At 40.0% G+C, this 17164-nt stretch overlaps 1 pseudogene; it reads right to left on the reverse strand.

The window, feature by feature from the left end:
- Positions 1-8822: 8822 nt before the first annotated feature.
- On the reverse strand, positions 8823-15674 carry LOC101101193 (annotated as a pseudogene).
- Between the last annotated feature and the right edge of the window lie 1490 nt (positions 15675-17164).

Here is a 17164-nt window from a genome sequence, read left to right on the forward strand (position 1 = left end):
AATCATATAGCTGGGAACTTTTTCACTGCGGAATCACTACCTCATAGAATAGTGTTGGTCAGGGGCGCCTGGGTGGCGCAGTCGGTTAAGCGTCCGACTTCAGCCAGGTCACGATCTCGCGGTCCGTGAGTTCGAGCCCCGCGTCAGGCTCTGGGCTGATGGCTCGGAGCCTGGAGCCTGTTTCCGATTCTGTGTCTCCCTCTCTCTCTGCCCCTCCCCCGTTCATGCTCTGTCTCTCTCTGTCCCAAAAATAAATAAATAAATAAATAAATAAAAAAAGAATAGTGTTGGTCAGCCAATAACTGATAAACAAATGCATGGAAAAAGACTGAAAAAAATATATACCTGCCTTTTTGGTTTTTTTTAGCGACCACCTCTGAGTGGTGAGGTCATAGGTGATTTTTATCTTGTTTTATGTTTGTATGATTCTTTCTGCAGACACATTATCAGGGAAAACAAAACAAAAGCCTCAAACACCCATCTACAGAGAAAGGCTGAACTAGAACAGTGATACCTCCAAAAAATTATGCATTTATTAAAAAAAAGAATGAGAAAGATCTTGGTAGAGATATGAAATCATCTCCATAATATATGAGTGCCAGATGGTGTAGAGAAGAGCTGGAGTGGCCAACCATCTTGCTTTGTCCAGGGATAAGAAGTTTCCCTGAGACATGGGACCTTCAGTGCTAACGCTGGGTTCTGGACAAGCAGGCAATGGTGGGCGTCCTGAGTCTAGCCCCTTTTCTCTCAAAAAATAGAATTAGAATACAAGTTTACATTTGTTTGTGTGTGCATCAAAAGCCTCCAGAAGGATGGGGTGCCTGGGTGGCTTGGTTGGTTAAGCATCTGACTTCAGCTCAGGTCACGATCTCATGGTTCGTGGGTTTGAGCCCTGAGTAGGGCTGTGCTGACAGCTCAGAGCCTGGAGCCTGCTTTGGATTCTTTGTCTGTTTCTGTCTCTGCCCCTCCCCTACTTACGCTCTGTCTCTCTGTCTCTTAAAAATATAAATAAACTTAAAAAAAAAAGCCACCAGAAGAATACACAGGAAAGTAACAATAATGCTTGCCTGCTTTACTTTTGGTGGGGGTGGGGTAGCTAGAGCACTGAGATTGAAGAGAGTTATTTTATTGAATGTATGTTTTTACATTTTTGACCTATGTGAATTTGATAGCTGTTCAAAAATTAAACAGGCACATACATAAACAAAACAAATAAAAAACAAACCAAAGAGTCAAAAGCAAAAAGGCAATTTGTTTTGTGAGGGCCAAATACATTCTCTCCCTAAACAAAGTGTGTAGATAATTTACACAGTTCGACTTGGAAACTTTCTTGCAAAATACATTTGTTTCTAACCTTTGCCTTCCAGCTTCTGGATAATGAGTGTAATGCAATGTCCTGCCCTTGGGGAACAAAGACTTGCAGGCTGTGTTACCCTGGTCAAAGACAGCAAGTCTGAGCTGCCCTTACGGTGGGAGAGTCTCAACATGCATGGGCTCATAAGCCGAGTATCTGAAAGAAAATAAATTGGACACAAACCAAACCAGCCCTTGAGCAACTGGATATTTACCTCAATTTGAAAATGCAATTTGTATCACAGATTTGATTCCTCTTTATACCTTTCATGCACATTGCAATAAGACTCTGTAAAACATGATGACTTATAAAAATTCCTATAAAGCGTAGACTTCAAATTCATATTTCTCCCAAAGTATTTGTTTTTCCACTATTTGGGGGCAGTAGAGAGAGAGGTAGGCAACAGAAACAGTAGGAACCGTTCCTAGAACAGTGCATGCATGAATGTGTGTGTGTGTGTGTGTAATTGTGTGCAGGGGTTCTCACTGGTGACCCAGGAGCATTCGTGCTGGATGTCTCAGTCCGAAGACTGGTGACTGACGTCCCATTGCAAACAGGCAGGGAGCACATCCAACCTTCCTTTGCCTCTTTCTTGCGCTCAAGCCCTTAGGGGATTAGATGATGCCACCCACACTGGTGAGAGCAATCTGCTTTATTCAATCTACCCAAGAAATGTTAATCTCATCCACAAACACACTCCTAGACACACGCAGAAATCGTGTTTAGCCATATATCTTGGCACCGCAGCATCCAGTCAAGTTAACACATAAAATTAACCAACACAGGGGAGGTCAAGGGATAGACAGAAATGGGTAAAATACAATCTCTGCCTCTAAAGAGAAGTGATGACCATACACATGCTAAAAGTGCTGGTGTTACAATCCTGGACACAGCTGAGCATGGTCTAGTTAGATTGTCCGGATGGCAAAGAATGGGAGGTGCCAGACTGGGAACTGGGCGTCTAGTCTGAGGCAGAGATGGCTCTATGTAGGCTTTGTGTAGCTATGTGGAGATGTTTTGAGGGCATTTAGTGCCGCTGGAAAAGAGGAAAATGGATAAGAGGGTTCGTGCAGTACTGAAAGTTTCAGCAAAAACAGGGAAATGCAGCCACAGAGGCTGCTTAGAGGCAAGTAGACAGAGTATGCGTGAAGGAGCCGAGAAGCAGGCACTATCTGCAGACAGGAGGTGAGGTAAAGGTAGTTACACCTGACAACAGAAAGTTTAAATTTTCCCATGGGGAGAAAGTCTCACAGTAAAAATCAAAAGGAAATGCTTGCAACACAGAAAGCAGTCAGATATTTGATTTTTGTATAATAAAAAGTGTTTACAAACTGGTTAAACAAAGGCACTAACACACACACATACACACACACACATGTCTATAGAGAATTAAAGAAAATTAAATAAATATGTGAATCTATTTAAATAAATATTTGGAAAGATGATCAATTTCATTGAAAAAATAAGATGGCATTTTCACCTCAAAAATTAAAAGAACAGGGGCGCATGGGTGACTCAGTTAAGTGTCAGACTCTAGATTTTGGCTCAGGTCCTGATCTCACAGTTTGTGAGATCGAGCCCCTTGTTGGGCTCTATGGTGACAGTGCGGAACCTGCTTGGGATTCTCTCTCCCTTGCTCTCTGCCTCTCCCCCGCTTGCGTTCGCACATGTGTCCACACTCTTTCTCTCTCTCAAAAGAAATAAGCCTAAAAAATTAAAAGAACAGAAATATCCAGTCCTCGGGCATATGTAGGGAAATGGGCACACTCAAATATTGAGTGTGAATTGTCATACCCTTTTTGAAAAAAAAAACCTGGCAATTTTTAGCAAATTATAAAAAGAATATACATACACATATATCTGTAGCCATAGCCATTTATGAAGAAAACCCACTTTCAAAATGTAGCAAATAACAATAAAAGCTGCAGTATATAAGAAGGTTTATTGCAGCATTGTTTGTGGCATATAGAATATAAATAAGAAGAATTCTGAATGTCCACTGGTAGGTTTAAAAATTATGATAATTCTATGCCATAAAATGTAATTATTAAACCATTAACAAGAATGAGCCTCAGTTTCCGACTCTGAGGAAAGCTGTAGAAAAACCACGGCCTATATTACGTATGTGCCCATCGTTCATCAATTGCACCTTAAGCAAAAGCACCTGAACCTCACGCAAGGCTCTAACGCTCCCATCCCGGCCTCATGCTTCCAGTGGGTGTCCCCTCCCCCGATACAGGGTAGAGTATATGATCTCGGGGAAACATGGAGAGCTCAAGAACACAAAGTCAGTACGATCGAAGCCCATCAAATGTAGCTAAACACATTTTTTTTCTGAGAACTCCAGGAGTGCTGGGTGATAGCAGGTGAGGCAGGTCTTTCCTGCGGGACTTGGACCAGAGGGAAGGTGGCCTCCACCAGCCACCTTGATGAAGCCTGCCCACAAAGGAGCTGAGAGACCCAGAGAAACTGAATCCTGAAGATATTACCCGAGCTACACCTGGAGCTACACCAGCTCTTTAATCCAAATGAGTTTGGGTTGGGTTTTCTGTCACTTGTTAAAAAAAAAAAAAGGAAGAAAGAAAAAAGAAAAAAAGTCCTTATTGATACATTTACATCTTTTGGTAACTTGAACCCAGAAAGTTGGGAAATAATAGAAAGGCAGATTATTTGTACTGCTTACCTAAAGGGGTAGACATGGAAAGAGTTGAGAAGGGATTATTAACGTATTCCTAATGATCTTACTAGTATAATGTTACTACATGTAATAATACTACTTTATTATTATTAACATCCTTTTGGATTTCATTTGTCATTATTAGCCTGTATAACATTTGAAACTGAAAAAAAGATCTCACAAAAGACCTAGTGCTTTGACTATTGGTATCAATAAGTCTGTATTTCTGCTTTTGAAAAATGGAATGTGAAATCCCAATGTACCTCTGAAAATTCAAGGATGATTTTGCCTCTTTCTTCCTACTTAAAATAAGAAAACACATTGCTGTTAAACAAAGTTCATCCGGACACCAGGGTTGTAATAAGAATATTCTAATTGTTTTTGCTAACTATTTCCCTCCACATGGTTACTGAATATGTATAAAATATCTGAAGCCAACAGATCACAGCCTGTGTGAAGAGGTTTGGGGTTCCAAAACAATGGAGCAGGAGATAGGTCATTGTAGAGGCTTAAACTGAAGAAGCAGGTAGGGGCTCCATGACTTTGGACTCTGTAATAGATGCTCGGAAATGTTCACTGTATTCTGAGCTTGATGGGGAGCTGAAAGGTTTTGAGCAGTTCAGAGACACGGCGAGACAGGTAATTGTGGGGGTGGTGTGGAGAATGAACCCTGGGCAAAACAAGGCTAAATGCCCTGTTGTGTGGACCTGAAAATTCCTTCTCCTGGAGCACTCCACTCTGCTTTAATTCCAAAATGATATAAGTATAATTTTAAATAGTTCCACATGCTAGTGACACATTTCTACTGTGATTTAAAGATTCAAGTCATTTAAAGCTTTTCATTTTAAAAAACGAGGGTTTTTTTAATACTTTAATGCCGTAAATTGTTGAAAGCTTTTATGTCATCCTAAATGGAATTATGTTACCAAAGACATAATTGTTAGTGCTTCTTGTCCTGCACTTAATACATTTGGTCCTCTCTTCTCATTTCCAGGTCCAAATATTATTAGGAAAGAAAACTCCAAAAGCTCTGTGATTAAGTTTCAAATCCTTTACATAATCATTTCTCAATCATATATAGGTAATGTTGCCTCTGTCCTCCAGAGTCCCTGCTACCAAACAGAGGCATTAATTTTCTGTAAGACTATTTGATAAACGTCTAGTATAACCCCACACCCTTTAGGGTCCATAGTAGAAATTTCTCTTGCAGAACCAATATCTGCTTTCCTCTCCTCTTACTCATATAAAAAATCACACTTCCAGGGCGCCTGGGGACTCAGTTGGTTAAATGTCTGACTTCAGCTCAGGTCACGATCTCACGGTTCATGGGTTCGATCCCCATGTTGGGCTCTGTACTGACACCTCAGAACCTAGTGCCTGCTTTGGACTCTGTGACCCCCTGTCTCTGCCCCTCCCCCACTCACACTCTGTCTCTGTCTCTCAAAAAATAAATAAACGTTAAAAAAATTACACTTCCTAGCCCTATTACAGTTAAGCGAAGCCACGTGACTGGTTGTTGCCAATGGATTAAAATAAGTGGAAGTGAGGTGTGTCCCTTCTGGGAAGAAGCAAAGAAGAGCAGAGGCGAAATCTCCATGCTGGTTTTCCCACGTTGGCCCCGGTCCATATGGTGTAGCAATGAGATGATGGCCCTTGCATGAGCCTGGAACCCTGAGTAACTGTGTGAGAAACAGAGAGGTCCTCGTGTTTCTCCCCCTAATCAAACTGAATTGCACGTATACTTAGGAGCAAGAAACAAGACTTTGATATGCTAAGCCACTGGTATTCCAGGTTTCATTTTTAAGCTTTGCTGGCTTATCCTGTCTAACAAAGTTTCAGAGACGCTTCTGAGAATCTGATGCTACTATGTATCCTCTCCCCAGCTAGCTTCATGCTCAAACATTTTGAATAACGAATAGGAATAAGCCTCTCCATGAAGCCCCCACCTCACATGGATATTAAAGATGAAAGAATATAGGGACACCTGGGTGGCTCAGTTGGTTGAGCCTGCCTTCGGCTCCGGTTGTGATCTCGCATTTTTTGAATTCGAGCCCCACAATCAGCTCTGTGCTGACAGTCTCTCTCTCTCTCTCTCTCCCTCTCTCTCTCTCTCTCTCTCTCTCTCTCTCTCTTTCTCTCTCTCTCTCTCTCTGCCCCCCAGCCCCTCCTTGCAGTTGGTCTTTCTCTCTTCCTCTGTCAATAAATAAACATTAAAAAGAGAAAAAAAATTTTAAAAGAATATTTAACTACTGTCTAGCGTACAAAATATTTGTGAGTGTGCATGTGTGTGCATGTGGATGTGTGTGTAGAAACTATTGCTTTATGTTATCATGGTTCAGAAGTTATCTGATTTTGCAACTGAAAGTTAGTGGGTTGATAGGGGAAAATCAATTGAATAATTCCTAAATTGTTTGTCAAAACAAGACTCAGTCTGCCCCTAGGCCACCAGCTCTGATTAAAGTAAGTAGTAGGTTACTTCTGGGGACAAGAAGGAAGCAGAGGGGCATTTGCTAAGATGACTGGCTTTGTACAGAAGAAGGTAAAGAGTAATGGAGTTGTCTGCGTTACCTGGGGGTTGAAGTTGTGAACTGAAAACAAGAATCCCTTAGCATTCTGGTTTGCTTACTTCAGGGAAAGTAACAACTTCCTGTTTCTCAGGAAAGAAAAAAAAAAAAAAAAGGAAAAAAAATACTCTCAAGAGTCGCATAGAAAGACCTCCTTAACATCAAAGGACTCTTCTAAGAAACGGTGTTGGTGAGGGAAACAAAAAAAAAGGTATCAAAACCCTACAGACAGATTAAACAGTGAGGGGCACGAGTGTTTTGCTAGAGTGCTTTCACTTGTACACCCCAAACATTTAAAACATAGTTTTTGAAGTAGTCATCAAATCAGTCCCTCACACTGTATTTTCAGTGTAGCTCTGCGTACTACGGATGGTTCCTGGCTCATAGGGGAAAATAACATGCTTTGCCTGTCTGGTCTCATTTCGCTTTCTTTCTTTGCTCTGGCCCACACGATCCCTCCCTTTCCAGCTTTGCCCTTCTCTGCTCTCCTGCTTACTGCATGCTGGGTAGGGTGTAGGCTAATCCTTGGCTAACCAGGGCTGGCCAAGCGTCAAACCTCCCACTATTGTTTCTGTCACCTATTACAATATAACCAGTGTTTAGTTTTGAGCTCTTTGGGGCTAGGCTGCTTGTGTACGGCCGGGGTGATAGCTTGTGGATCTGACACGGCAGTTTCTTAAACCAAGAACACAAAAGACGTAGCAGGTCTTCTGCATTCCACTGCGAAATGTGTGCATTTGTGTCCTCAAATGATGAGCACTGCAGACCCAATTTCCTTTTCCTGCTAGCAAAGACAGTGCTAGAGCAGATAACATATTTTTCGCAAGAACAGAGAGGGGAAATGAAGACGTTTAGTTTAAAGTGAGACCACTCGCAGGGGATAACACAGTTGTCTTTAGAAGGGTTTATATGTGGAAAATGCAACCGCGCTGTTTTCTTTTTTTATTTTATTTTTTTTTCAACGTTTTTATTTATTTTTGGGACAGAGAGAGACAGAGCATGAACGGGGGAGGGGCAGAGAGAGAGGGAGACACAGAATCGGAAACAGGCTCCAGGCTCCGAGCCATCAGCCCAGAGCCTGACGCGGGGCTCGAACTCACAGACCGCGAGATGGTGACCTGGCTGAAGTCGGACGCTTAACCGACTGCACCACCCAGGCGCCCCAAGGCTTCCCCTTCTTAAGGGAGTTTCTCCCAACTTTTTCCATGAAACTTCATAGTGAGTCTAATTAGCAAGAGGTTAGGGGAGTAGTAAGGCAACCTTTCTTTCCTTCCTACTGACATTTTCCTGTTGGGGACAGAGAAATACCCTTCATTTTAGTTGAAGGATTTTTTTTTCTTTTTTTTTTTTAACGTTTTATTTATTTTTGAGACAGAGAGAGACAGAGCATGAACGGGGGAGGGGCAGAGAGAGAGGGAGACACAGAATCGGAAACAGGCTCCAGGCTCTGAGCCATCAGCCCAGAGCCCGACGCGGGGCTCGAACTCACGGACCGCGAGATCGTGACCTGGCTGAAGTCGGATGCTTAACCGACTGCGCCACCCAGGCGCCCCAACCGCGCTGTTTTCTGAAGCCTTGAGCGGCAGAGCTAGTGAAAGGCACGCATGGAGACAGGACTGTTGAGACAGTACAAGGAAGATTCTATCGTGGGGCACCTGGGTGGCACATTCAGCTAAGTGTCTGAGTCTTGGTTTCGGCTCAGGTCATGATCTCACAGTTTGTGAGTTTGAGCCCCTAGAGGAATTCTCTCTCTCCCCCTCTCTCGGCCCCTCCTCTCCTCCCTCTGTCTCTCTCTCAAAATAAATAAACTTTAAAAACTTTTAAAAATAAAAAAAGATTTTGTTGTTGTTGTTGTTGTTGTTGTTGTTGTTAAAATTAGCCAGGATAGAAATATTTTTAAACTTAAATACGAAGGAAATAAAGAAAAATCATTGCATGAAACAATAAACCAGGACAACAAAAAGAAAAAAAAAAGATAACAAATAAGGAATAGAAAGAATTGCAGCTAGGATTTATTTAACGTGTTATCATTTGTCCAGCACAAACGATTATGAATCCCATTTCTAGGAGCACCTGGGTGGCTCAGTCGGTTGAGTGCTCAACTTCAACTCAGGTCATGATCTCACGGTGGGTGGGTTCTAGTCCTCGCAGGGCTCTGGGCTGATAGCTCAGAGCTGTTAGCTCTCTCTCTCTCTCTCTCTCTCTCTCTCTCTCTCTCTCTCTCAAAAATAAATAAATATTAAAAAAAAAATCCCATTCATGTTAATTCAGATTAAACCCCTCAATTCCAAATAATAGCAAATACCACTATCATCTTTATCGACATTTTAAAGATGAGGACACTTAGGCAGAGAAGTTGAGGGTAAGGAAAAACACTAGGTCCATGGTTACCTAGTAGTTACTGGAGCTGGGATTGTTTTTTTTACACTTTCCAATGAGTGTTTATTATTAGTTAAGCCGTGATTCAGGACCCCAAAGTGGGTATCACAGTGCACCCAGATCCCCCTTCACCACCCTGGGAGAAGGATGGAGACAGTAGAGAGGTGGGCGGGGCCAGTTCAGATCTTCCCAGGAAACGTGCCTTCCGTCTGGTCGTCGTCCCAGACTGACACCCAGATATGGGGCGGAGGGACTTGTACACACACAGGTACCATTCACACACCAAAGACATCACCCCCTGTCGCAGTCTTTGCCTTCTCACAGCGGTGAAAGCCCAGCGACTTCTGTCAGCAGTTCCTGGTCTGATTGTGGCTGGGGAAGCGTCTGTCAAAAGGGGCCGTCTGGTAGCTCTCGATGTCTTCCACCATGCTGCTGACTCTTAAGGACGCCCCTGAAGCACCTCACAGCTCAGTGTGACCCTCAGCGGAGCTGGGATTTAGAAGCAAGGCACTCTAGCTCCAGAGTCTGTATTTTATCTATATTACTGTTGAGAGAGAAAGAAATAGATTGAAATTTATAGTAGAAAAACAAATGGAAAGATGAGTGAGAACAAAGTGGTCCATAAGCCCAGTATAGATGATAAATAAAATAAAATATAAATATGAACAAATAAACATCAATGGAGGCTCATAACTATCTCATAGACCTGATGGTATGGGTTGATAACATGTCCCTGGAAGGGAACTTATTCCTCATTCAAAAGAAACAGATTAAATTGAAGGACAGAAAAATAGAGATAAGTGAAATAGATCTGCAGAGTGAGAGGAATCACTCTGAGGTTAGAATTAACCGGCATAGTAACTACAAGCTGGCTGGCCATTAAAAAGATTTTAGCGGTGTGTATCATAGAAGCAAACTATTATACACGTGACGGGGCAAAAGTCTAGACACCAGCTGGTAGACTTGCTCTTCTAAAATATAATGAACCCAACAAATTCTTGACTTGTTGAAAGTGAATTGCTCAAAGGTGGAGGAAATAACGAGATTGAGGTCTACTCTGGTCTTAAGTTTGGTCAAAGGAAATTAATTGGGGGTACAGAAGTGGATGTATCCTTGCAAGAAAGTGGCAATTTGGTAATGGAACTTGTAATATTGAAGGAAGCTAACGCCTGGTATACCAAGCCATTATACTAGGCTTTAGGGAACACAATTTCAGAGTTGATTTCATGCATTGTTGACAATGATGTAAAGTATTACTTTTGCCATTTTTCTCCTAAGTCCACAACCTTAGAATACTTCACATCTTCTTACCATCTTCTTGCCTTTTGTTGTTATTTTAATGCATTTTAGTGCATGGAGAATAATAATAGTGCTTTGTACGGTCAATTTCATTTCTATTTACCTATATATTTACTCTGCCTCGGGTTCTTTCTTGCCACTGACATTTCTGTCTTCATCTGGGCTCATTTCCCTTCTGTCTAGAGAACTCCTTTTGTTGTTTTTGTTTGTTTAGACAGTCTATTGATGGCAGAGTAACTAAGAAGTCATGATAAGGATGTTTTTTCTGGGTATAGAAGTCAAATTTGGAGGGATTTTCTCTCAGGACTTTATGTCACTCAGCAGTCCTGTCTTATCATTTCTGATGGGAAGTCACCTGTCAGTATTACTGTGGTTTCTTAGAAGTTTAAGTGTCTTTTGTTTCTGTTACTTGAAAGATTTTCTCTGGGTCTTTAATTTTCAGCCGGTTTGACTATGATGTGCTTTGTTTGTATGATTTTCTTTGAACTTTTGCTGCTTGGGGTTCTCTAAGATTCTTGAGTCTATGCTTTGAAGTCTTTCATCAGTTATGGAAAGTTCTCTACCATTACCTGTTCAAAAATTGCTTCTGACTCAGTCTATATCTTTTTTCCCTTTTTGAATCCAATTATATAAATGTTGGAATTTTTGTTCACCATGATTTTTACATTTTTGTTCATTTTTCTTCTTTGTATTAGGTGTGCTTCTTAGGTACTTAATAACTGTTATCCAGGGGTGGCTCGATCAGTTAAGTATCTGACTTTGGTTCAGGTCATGATCTCGCAGTTTGTGAATTCGAGCCCCACAACGGGCTCTGTGCTGACAGCTCAAAGCCTGGAGCCTGCTTCAGATTCTGTGTCTCCCTCTCTCTCTGTCCCTCCCCTGCTCATGCTCTGTCTCTCTTTCTTTCAAAAATAAACAAACATAAAAAAAACTTTTATCCAGTTAATTAATTCAATATTTCAGTGTATCCACTATACTATTAAATGAATTCACTAAATTTTTAAATATATGATATGTTTTAATTCTAGAATGTGCATTTGGTTCTCTTATATATTTCAATTCTGTAGCATCTTGTATCTTTTCATGTATTTTCCCCCATCTCTTACTCTTTTTAACATATTAATCATAGTTATCTTAAAGTTTATGTGAATTCACATAATAAATTCACTAAATTTTTAAAGATATGATATGTTTTAATTCTAGAATGTGCATTTGGTTCTCTTATATATTTCAATTCTGTAACATCTTGTATCTTTTCATGTATTTTCCCCCATCTCTTACTCTTTTTAACATATTAATCATAGTTATCTTAAAGTTTATGTCTGCTGACCTCAAGTTCTGAATCACTGTCAGGTATGCTTCAGTTGTCTACTTTTTCCCTATTGGTTACTGACCAAATGGCCTTGCTTCATCTCATATCAAGTATCTTAATTTTATTGGGTACAAAAGAACTGTAGTGTTTCCAGACGATATTATCTTTCCCAAATGGAGTCCAGCCTCTCCTCTTATAAACAGAAAAGTAGATCATACATCACCATGATCCAATCAGGATTGAGCTAGGTCAGTGCTGGGCTTATAGTCTTGGTAAGCTCTGGTTCATCACTATTCCCGGCATATGGGCCTCTCGGACTTCTGGTGGTCTTTGACTCTTTGGCCTTGATATTCTGCAGGTTATTTAGTTCAGGCATCCTCCTACAGAGGTCACTGTTTTGTGAGAATGAAGGAGGTTTCATTCTGTTTTTCAGAAGCTTTGGACCTTCGCCTCCTGTGCAGCTTCAAAATTAAATAAATGTCTTACGTAGGCAATGAACCATATGTTTGAGATTTTTCCATTTTCCCATATTGTCCATCCTGCACAACTGCTAAAAGCAGGCTCTCATCCAAACTACACTAGCCTTTATTCGGAGGAAGAAAATTAACACAGAATAGAACCAGTGCTTGGGGCAGATCGATGGCATGTTAAGAGATTCTGAATCCCGCAGAGGAGGGGTGGGTGCCCATAAACTAATTGATGTATTTTATTTGTACCTTTTTCAGTGATCTTCAGTCAGTTAACAGTAGAAATAACCAACAAGGACTGGAGTTTAAAAGGGTCCATGTTCTATGCACGAATAAAAAGCTTTTGCATGGAGCTGAAAAGTATTTAGTTGAAAAAGAAACATGCTTTACTTTATTTCAGAATACTACAAAACTTTTGATTTAAAAAAAATCTGCCCTTTTCATTAATGTCCGTCTGTTCCCTTAACAAGTATAGATATATACCATTGCTCTAAGGACCTTAAAAATATAGTTAAAAAGTGAGTACATCAACCACATTGAAAATACTCACTGCTGAGTCTTAGTACCTAGGGTAACACCACATTGTACCAATGTAACCACACACACCAGTATAACACCACACTGTATGAATATGAATATTTCTTTTTTTTTAATGTTTATTTATTTTTGAGACAGAGAGAGACAGAGCATGAACGGGGGAGGGTCAGAGAGAGGGAGACACAGAATCTGGAACAGGCTCCAGACTCTGAGCTGTCAGCACAGAGCCCGACGCAGGGCTCGAACCCACAGACCACGAGATCATGACCTGAGCTGAAGTCGGCCGCTCAACCGACTGAGCCACCCAGGCGCCCCTGAATATGAATATTTCTTAAACACACATCAACCCAAGAAAGGGACAATCCCCCAGAGTTATACTCATTAGAAGAGGAAATCCAGTATAAGACTAACATTAAATCATGGACAATACAAAAAGGAAAAAAAAATAATACATGAGTAACTAACTGATAATTGAGTATGCAGTTAATATTCTTCATGATTATAAAACTCATAGATTATTAGTTATCATAGAGAGCATTTAATGAGAATACACTATGGTCTGACACTGTGCTAAACATTTCACATATATTTTATCACTTAAATCTCAACTATGTTACGAGGCAGCTCTCACTGTAACTGCTTTACAGAAGTAACTAAGGCTTAGAGACGGTAGTGTAAGAGCAAGGTCTAGAAACCAGATTCCCGGAATTAGAACTCTGGTTATAAAATTTATTAGTTGTAACCTTGGATGAGTTACTTAACCTCCCTGCTTCAGTATCCCTAATGGAACAATGCAGAAAATAATAATGGGGATACTTCAGGGTAAAGTAGCTGGCACATAGTAAGTGCTTATAGGTGTATGACATTGGGGGGAATTACTCAATAATAACTTGTTCAAGGTCACACAACTAGTAGATGGCAGAACCAGGTTTTCTTTCCAGATTCCAAAGCTCACATCTTAACTACAATATTCCAGTATTACCACAAATTAGATTATAGTCTTTCAAATACATTTAGCTAAGAATTAATATATCTTTTATTTGGTTTCACAAAACTCTCAAAATAGTATTAATTGTTCTCATTACTCATTGTTTATTGAGCGTTTATGGCACAGAACCAGATACTTAACACACAATGAAGACCCAGCAATGCCCAGAATACAAGTGCCTGGAGCTCTGTTTGGGCTTGGTGGGCACAAGTAGACAATCACTGACTCATAGTCCCAAGGAGACTAGATTTTATGAGGAAAGATACGTTTAGGGATGAGACAATTGCCAATGAACTATCTTCTTCACAGAAGAAGAGGAACTACAAAACTAGGAAAAACAGCCTTCTTCCCTCTGCTTTCACACCCATGGACACTGTCATCTCTGATTCTGATGTTCAGAGCAGTTGACATTTGTGAGACAATGCTGGGGTTTTTTTTCTTTAAGTAAAAACGGAAAATGACACTAATGTTGCTTTCTCTCTGCTTTTGCTCCGCATCCAAAATCAAAGCTGTGCCCAAAAGGGGCTGTATGTTTTTTAGTACATTTCCTGGCGTTATTTTTAAATTGGCCTTTCTTGCTTAGAGCTAGTTGGCAGTAAAACATTGGTACATCCAAAGGAGTGAAAATTTTATAACTCTGTATTATCAGGTAACATTGGCTGAATTTGTAAATCACATTATTGAGAGGTGCTGGATCCCAAATGTTCTTATGATCAAGTCTGTGTTTATAAGCAACAATGGCTGTGACTGGTAAGCTGACATTGTAATAGAAACAAGACAGACAAACACCGTGTTTGTCTGGCTGGACTGCCCTCAGTTCCAAGTAGGAAGTAATGTGAATATACTCCGCACTGACCTTGTCAACCCTAGATCAGAATCCTACGTTGCCTTTCCTTGTCTACTGAATCATATATAAATGGCTCAGTCTTATGAACTCTGTATTTGAAGCAAACTGGATAACTTATGCCTTTCCCAGCGAGCTTTCCATTTTCTTTTAAGCCAGTTAGCACTATTTATTGAGCACTGTTATGGGCATTATGTTGGGTGATGGAGCTGTAACATAGTTGCCTTTGTAGAGTCTAGAAGGAAAGAGTGACATTTGTTACAGGAGTGTTGAGTTCTATGAAGGACAGAACATTCTAGGAGTATATAACATAGAGAAGCAATCTGGTATGGGTGTCAGGAAAAGTGTCCGTGAAAAAATAAATTTTAGTTATCAGATTAATACATTCTGGAATCTAGTATACAGTGTGGTGACTATAATTAATAATAATGTATTGTACACTTGACCTTTGCTAAGAGAGTAGATCATAAAGGTTCTTACCATCTACACATACACACAAGGTAAATATATAAGCTGCCGGAGAGATTAATTAGCTTGCTTAGAGGCATCATTTATCAGTGTAACGTATATCAAAACATCACATTGCATACCTTCAATATGTACATATGATTTATATATTTGTCATTAACATTTGGCAATGATTATTTGTCCATCATACCTCAACAAAGCTGAAATGAGCAAACAAATAAAAAAGAATTGATACTTGCTACTCTAGAGTCAAGACTGTAAATGAGTTTCCCATTGTGGTGCAATCTGTGTCTCTCTGTTTTCCTGCATTGTAACACTGCTGATCTTTCTTACCAAACACTGAGTTGGCTAATGTGGCTTGCCAATCTAAATGATTTACAGATTTGTGTGAGATTATTTAAAAATTCTCCATACATTTTAAATCTACGTTTAGACAGTGGGAAGTAAAGCAGTACTTTAGTACTGGTTGTACGCGTTTTTTCCCTCCTTTCAATTCTAATTTATTTCTCTGATGGGCTCATTGGGAGAAATAGATTTGTTTCCCATCATTTACTCCTACTTTGAAGACCAGTCTTCTGTTTACATGGAAAAGTAGGGGAAACCTTGTTTACCTGGAATTATTTTGACTCTGCACTACTATTCAAAGACTTCTTGAAAACAACATAAAGTAATAGCTTTTGTGCTGGGCCACCCGGAAGCCTTGACATTGGAAAAGCCTGTGGATGCCATAGCAACCGCAGCTTTGTAGTCATAGTAACAGCCTTGTGCTCCAGAGGCAAAACCAATGAGCTTTAAGCATCACTACATTCTAGCTAAGCTTCTCTGACCTTATCAGGGAGCAGCAAGATCTGTCTGTTCTTCCAAGTGCACTTGCCAGTCAGCAGGGAGGGAAAACTGTGCATAATGTACTTGATTTAAATGTCCTGCTTAGATTACTCAAGCAAGTGAATCCTCATTATTTAGCTTGATCGATCAAGTGGCAGGGTTTTTTTAAAACTAGATTGCGGATTTCAATTATCCAGGAGGATTGTTACAAAAGCAGACCATACCACATGCATGTTGGGAATGTGGTGATTACTAAACATATCAGCAGAGTAAAATATGTAGATTTCCCTTCGGCATCATAGATTGGAAACCCCAGGGGCCCTGGAAAATAATTGGCATCTGGTTTGTTGAGTCTTTTCCTCTCATGGAGGATGGTAGTAAGGAACAATACCATCTTTCAAATTCATATGTCACACCAAGGTTGCAGTAGCAAGAAACCAATCATTATTCGATCTGTATCTGGCCTGCAATGTCTTTGAAAGACTTATGATTTCCCCTGAATACTTCCTTCCTAAAACTGGGCTAGCAAATGATAGCCTTCAAAGCTGTATGTTTATATTCAATCTTCACAAGCTCCAAAGCATGAAATGGGAAGTCCAGGCAAGGCAATCCATTCATAAAAAGGACATAAGTAATCCCCCTTTAAGTTAAGCTTTACTAGCTATTTTTGGATATATCACCTGTGATTGCATAATCTCATATGCAAATATGTAATAACAAATCAAATGAGTTTCCCATCTGCATGCATTTGACTCTTGTTGTTTACCTGAACTATTTTATACTTCATAGCATACTTCCTATATAAAAAAGCTCAACATTCTAAACTTTCAATGCTATTTGAATTACATTTATCCTTTGTTCAAGTCCATTTTGGTTCATCCTGTTCTGCTATTCCTGTTCCTGGCCAGTATAAGAAGAGAATACCCTGAGGAAAATTATGCTTTATAAATCAGATCTAGCTAGATAAATTTCTAACGCTTCTAATCTGTCTCAGTTTACAAAAGTAACTCTTTGTTTTATGTATTCAACTTATGTATATAAAATGCCTGTTACGGATTATGTGAAATGCCATCGAAGGTACAAAGATAAACAGGAAATGGTTCTTGCTCTCAAAAAACTTGCAAACTAGGCTTGATTGAAATGAATCTTCATTTTTGGTGTCATCTGAAGCAATAATTTAAAGCCACCAGTCCTTCTATTTTAATTTCTAACAAAATTCAAGGAGAACTGGAATTTTACTCCTTATTGACTTTACAGGTTCATGTGTTGGTTCTGTTTTTATTTTGCTAACCCTATGATCTGAAGCAGGTTTTTTTTAACAAAATATATATTTTTTAATTTTTAATGTTTACTTTTGAGAGAGAGTGAGATAGAAAGAGAGAGAGAGAGACAGAGACAGAGAGAGAGAGAGAGAGCGAGTGGTGGATGGGCAGAAAGAGAGGCAGACACA

Source organism: Felis catus, chromosome A1, assembly GCF_018350175.1.
Source record: "Felis catus isolate Fca126 chromosome A1, F.catus_Fca126_mat1.0, whole genome shotgun sequence".
In the NCBI taxonomy this organism is placed as follows: Eukaryota; Metazoa; Chordata; class Mammalia; order Carnivora; family Felidae; genus Felis; species Felis catus.